Genomic DNA, 6,000 nt, shown 5'->3' with positions numbered 1-6,000 from the left:
CTTCCTTCCTTCCTTCCTTCCTTCCTTCCTTCCTTCCTTCCTTCCTTCCTTCCTTCCTTCCTTCCTTCCTTCCTTCCTTCCTTCCTTCCTTCCTCCCCATCTTTCTTTTTTTTTGAGTAGATTTTTGACTATTAATGGGATCTGGCTAATTCTATTTACACACCCATAGCTCAAGTTTTGCACATGCAAACCAGATTTGCACACAGATCCAAGAGAGAAATCCTGTATTTGTATAGTCTTCACTCCCTCACTTTATTTCTTTTACTCTCTTGCTTTTTCCTGTCTCCTCGGTGCCCTGCCTCCCTCTCTCATTGTAACCTAGGCAGGCACTGGCTCATATCCAGGAATTCCATATAATCTCAAACTGTTCCCAGCTTCCTCAGCAGGGAACAGATCTGCTTCTGTCTTCCTCTAGTCACATCTGGAAAGTGTTACATCAGGGTGTCAGCCGTCAGAGCGACTCGGCTGCTGTGGGCTCCTCCAGAGGAGGGGAGGTCAGGAGGGGAAATAAAACCACCCCTTCTCTGTCCTTCCCTTCCCCCTCATCAGTGCCCACCCCTTGACCCCCTTCTCTACCAGTCCCACTTCCGCTCTATGACTTGCACAGAATGGCCAGACTTGAGTGAGAATCAAGTCAGATGACTTTCTAGGGAATAGACTAAGCATGGTCCCCTTGTGTGGTTGGAAGGGAGCAAGAATACTGGGGTGACAGGAATCCCTTGGCCAGGAAGACAACTATCCATAATTGGGGAAACTGTATAGCTCTAGGCATTAAGGTGGGGCTGGAGAAATCCTCTTGAATGGATGCATCCAACACCTTGGGATAAAATTTAGATTTAGAGACCATTTAGTCAATTCCCTTCCTTTCATAAATCTAGAGCCTGAGGCCCGGAGATGGGAAGGAACTTAACTTTACCTGTGGTCACATATCTTGTGAGTAATGGACCTGAGACTAGAACTCATGCCTCCCAATTCTTCTTTCAGGACTTTTTTATTGCTTTGCCACCTGAATTTTCCCCTTCAAAAAAGCGGTAACTGAGGCCCATTAGGGGGATACAAAGGAGCCTTTAAATGTGTGCTCCTCAGGTGTTGTTAGACAGTTTGATGGGGAAACTTTCCAGACTTCAGACATGGAATGTTCCAGCAGACATCCCTATTGAGATCCCTAAATGCTATAAGGAGTATAGACTATTCCTAATAGTGGAATGAGTGGAGATTATCTCAATTAAGAAAATAAATCCCTGAAGAAAGAAGGAAATGTACTTCCTTTTTTGTAAAGAATAGGAGCCAGTGGATGTGAAATGATGTGTATGCTGTCAACCTTTATTCCTGTGTTGATTACTTTTAGAAAAAAATTCTTTTAAAGGAATTCCTCTTTGAGGAGTGGAGGAAGGAGAACTGTATTTGGAAGTGTAGTTGATATAAAAACAAAATATATCCATTTAATTACCCCAAAAGTGTGTTCCCAAAGTTCCTCTCTAAGACACTTGATTGAAATTTGAAATGCATTTTCCCATTGAAACATTTTATATATGTTTATATATAAATGTGTGCATGCCTGCGTGTGTGCCTGTGTGTAAATCTATCTTATGCTTAAATTTCCAGGCTAGTCCATAAAATCTTAAAAAAAAATATTAATGATTAGCATGTATCCAGTGTTTTAAAGTTTGGAAAGTCCTTTACATATGGTAATCTCATTTGGGTTCTAGAATTACTGTGTGGGAGGGGTGCTCCATATTTTTATTCCTATTTTATAGATGAGGAAACTGAGACTTAGAGAGGTTGCTGAAAAGTAGGATTAAGTAGCCTGAGCCTTCCTGGACCGAGGCAGGCATATACTGGCTGGCGTATGCATGTATGTAGGAATTGTTGACAATCTATATGCAGGGAGGGGCAGCTGGATGGCTCAATGGATTGAGAGCCAGGCCTGGAGAAGGGAGATCCTGGGTTCAAATCTGGCCTCAGACATATCCTAGCTGGTGCAATTCACTTAACCATAATTGTCTGATACTCAGTAGCAGTTCTAAGACAGAAGGGAAGCGTTATTAAAATTTTTGGAAATAATTTTAGTCTTATACATAGAAGGTGTTTAATAAATGTTTATTAGTTGATTGATTATTGATTGCCTATGGTGGGACAGCGGAAGTGACAGAAAGACACCTGATAATGACTACTTGCATTTGTTTAAAAATTTCTACCTGTATTATATGCATCGAGCTTTTCACCATCTGGGGAGGTAGGTAGGACTGAAATTATTAGCTCCATTTTATAGATGGGAAGCTGAGGTCACACAGCCAGGCCTCCTTCTCACTCTTAAGAGCTCTGGGCTTTTTGGTGGATCTGTTCTGTTCCCATTGTAGTGGACGTAGGGACTCTGTGAGCTTAGCACGAAACTTCTGTTTCGCCTCCTCTTTGGGAAGTGACCAGAGCAGATCCCCATGTGGCCGAACCATAGGGAGATTCCTTCAGTTGTAGGACAAAGATCAGAACAAAAATCACAACAGAAAACCCTCGAGGATGATTGTCGGAACTCATGGGGGGAGAACTGTTCTGCGTCTTCGTCTTCGTGGTCTGCTTTTCCTTTTCACCGTACATTCTTCTCCACCAGGCAGGCATTAAATTCAAAGAAGGCCCAACCCAGCCTCCAGCAGTCAGAACTGGTTCTTAGGCCTCAGAACAACAGACAATTTTGTGCTGACAGTGCAAGAGGAGCTAATTAAGCTAATAGTTCCCAGAGCTCTACTGACATCAGTTGATGGTATCGGTGCCAGAGATATCCAGGGCCGATAAGACACTCCCGCCTTGTTCAGTGTAATTTGTTATTAAACAAACACGGTCAGGTTCATTATGAAGAAAACTTGTCCCTGTTTTCAGGTGCCAACATGCTTTTGCCTCTGCTGGGGCCCTTGCTGGGCTGTTGGAACAGCAAAGGCTTCTGTTCTAAGGCAAATGTTTTCTGCCTCTCCGGACTCATGGGCCCTCCGAGAGCCTGAGGGACCAAGAAGGCAGCCCCCCACACGCCCCCCAATACACTTTCTTTCTCTAAGGCAGGATTTCTTAACCATTTTTTTGGACTTGAAAGTCTAAATCTTTATTCCATTCCTCCCATGGACACTTGCCACCTTTGTGACATCATTTAAGCTTCTGTGGGCCTCGATTTTTTCTTTATTAAATGTGGGAAGGGGAGGGGGCAGCCGGGCCTAGAGGTGGAGGGGTCCTGGGGTCAAATGTGGCTTCAGACACTTCCTAGCTATGTGACTCTGGACAAAATCACTTAATCCCCAATACCTAGCCCTTACTCTTCTGCCTTGATTCTAAAGCCTAAGTAAGGGTTAAAAAAAAATGTGAGGATGATTCTAAGGGATGTCAGAGGTCTTTTCCAGCTCTAGACTGCTGATCCAATGGTCTCATGGTCTCTGTCACAGTCTTAGGAGAATTGCCGAGCCATTGAGAAATAAAAGGACTTGTTCCTAGTCTCACAACTACATATTTTTCAGGAGGGAGGACTTGTATACAGGTTTTCCTGGCTCTAAGGTTAGCCTTCCAACCACTACATCATGCTGCCATAAAAATATTATATCTGTTCATGTGGATATTTTCCCCCCCAGAACCCTTTCTGGGTTCTAGGTATTAGTTCCAAGGCAGAAGAGTGGTGTAAGGGCTAGGCAATTTAGGTTAAGTGACTTGCCCAGGGTCCCACATATAGGAAGTGTCTGAGGCCAGATTTGAAACCGGGATGTCATTCCACTGAGTCACCTGGCTGGCATGATGTATGTGTATTTTAAAAAGCCATATATATCACCTAACTAGGCTTTTGGTTTTGGCAAACTATGTACACATACATAAATAATCAGCCCATAAATTCTCCACTCTCCTCAAAGTGGAATTGTCTCTTCCCTTCTTTCTTGCTGCCCCCTAATGCTATCTTGAGGCAGTTTTTGGGTCATTGAGAAAGTTAAGGAGGCAGGCCATTCTGCACCTCCGTTTCCTCAATTGTAAATGGAGATAATTATACGGCTGTTACCTACTTCACAGGGCTGTCATGGGGAAAGTTCTTTGGAAAACCTAGTTTAAGCAGGAACTATTATTTTGTGATGCCTTTTTGTCCTCCTAACCGGATTTCATCTATTTGGAAGGTTGGGGTGGGAGTGAGAAGTCCTTGTGTGATTTGCCTCACAACAGAATGGGCTCTTTTGGCTGGGGGCGGGGGGGGGGGGGGGTGTTCTCCAGAACTTGCCCAAGTGGTGAAGGGGTGGATTCCTGTGAACAGGAACCCAGATTCTCTTTCTTCAGAGAAAGGGGCCCTCATTGAATTCCTTGCTCTCACTCCTGCCCTCTCCCCTCCTCCAAAAAGGAAAGAAAGTAAAAAGAAAAGAAAAAAAATTCTCCTGCTCTGGGTCTCCCTTAGGCTATATTGGCTCTCTAGTCCAAGCCAAAACTTGTTGACTCTTTCAACCTGAAGTCTTCATCCAATCCTTTCTTTTCACAGATGAGACAACTGAGACAGGAAGGAGAAAGAACTTGTCCAGGGTCATGCAGGGCAGATTTGGGAGTAGGACCCACTAGTAGCACAAGAAATTCTGGGAGCCCCATTGGCCAAGGCAGCTGTCTAGGCCAGCCCGTTCCCCTGGAAATCGTTGTGGCTGCTGCTTCCCCACAGGTGTGAAGTGTGGAGGACACCCACCCGACTTCCTTCCCCTGCTAGGTGGACGAGATTTTTCCTCATACATGGACAGGTTCTCTTGGACAGATAAATAGGGTCCTGGCTTGAACTCGCTCTTGTGTGTGGTTTCAGGGCCTAACTGGTGAGCCCCTTCACTGCTCACCCATCGTTTTCCCCTCAGCCCTCCTGGCTAGGGGCTAGGTGCCCCCCTCTCCATGGGACCTTCTTGACACTGTGGTGTTATGGCTAGAACCCCTCCTGGTGTTTGTAAGGCTGACTCCACCCCATCCCTCCATCAAATGTGCTTTCAGTAAGAAATAGTTCATCTTTCAAGGCAGAAATCACTTGTGTGCCTTTCAGTGTGTGGGTGTCTCTGTGTAAAAGAAGCTAGAGAGTCATCACCTCTACACCTTTAAATGTTTGGCATCCCCAGATCCTTATGTCAGCTCTCAACTGTTGCAAAAACTTCTTTTTTTCTTTTTCTTTTTTCTTTTTTTTCTTCTGGAAGCTTGGTCTGATATTGGATGTTGGGGAGGGAGAATTCCTGACTTTTTGGAACTTTAATACTGGAAGGGACCATCCTCTCTCCCTTCATCTAATCTAATCTGAGTAATAAGCATTTATTATTTTTTATGTATCTTAAAATTAATTCATTAATAAATAAAATATTATTTAAAATTTTTATTTATTTATTACCAATTGACATGTAACAAATTTCTGTGCAAGTTTTCTAAATGGTATTTATTTATTTAGTAGATAGTTTATTAATTGTCTACTAAATGTAAAGCAGTCTGGAGATACAGAGACAAAATAAAGAAGAGGCAATTCCTTCAAGAAGCTTCCATTTTGGGATTGAAGATAGGGACAAGTGGGACCACTTTTTCTTTTTTTTTAAATCCTTACCTTCTGTCTTAGAATCAATACTGTGTATTGGCTCCAAGGCAGAAGAGCCATAAGGTTTAGGCAATGGGGGTTAAGTAACTTGTCCATAGTCACATGGCTAGGAAGTGTCTGAGGTCATATTTGAACCCAGGACCTCCCATCTCTAGACCTGGCAGTCATTCCACTGAGCCACCCAGGTGCCCCCATGGGCCCACTTTTAAACAACAGAGTATCCATCTATTATTGTTTGAGGTTAGAGAGAATGATAGATCTAGGGGTATCAGGACAGGCTTCCTAGGAGGCTGTGTATGAATGGAGCCTTGAAGGAAACTAAGGAGTTTTAGGAGGTAGAGGTGAGGGAGGGAGTCAAGTCTGGGCATGAGTAAAAAGTGTGGAGGCAAGAAATGAAACAAGTAAGCCAAGCTGATTGGAATCTAGAGTTTCTGAAGGGAAAA

The sequence above is a fragment of the Gracilinanus agilis genome, chromosome 2 (genome assembly GCF_016433145.1).
Source record: "Gracilinanus agilis isolate LMUSP501 chromosome 2, AgileGrace, whole genome shotgun sequence".
In the NCBI taxonomy this organism is placed as follows: domain Eukaryota; kingdom Metazoa; phylum Chordata; class Mammalia; order Didelphimorphia; family Didelphidae; genus Gracilinanus; species Gracilinanus agilis.
This window is presented reverse-complemented; position numbering follows the sequence as displayed.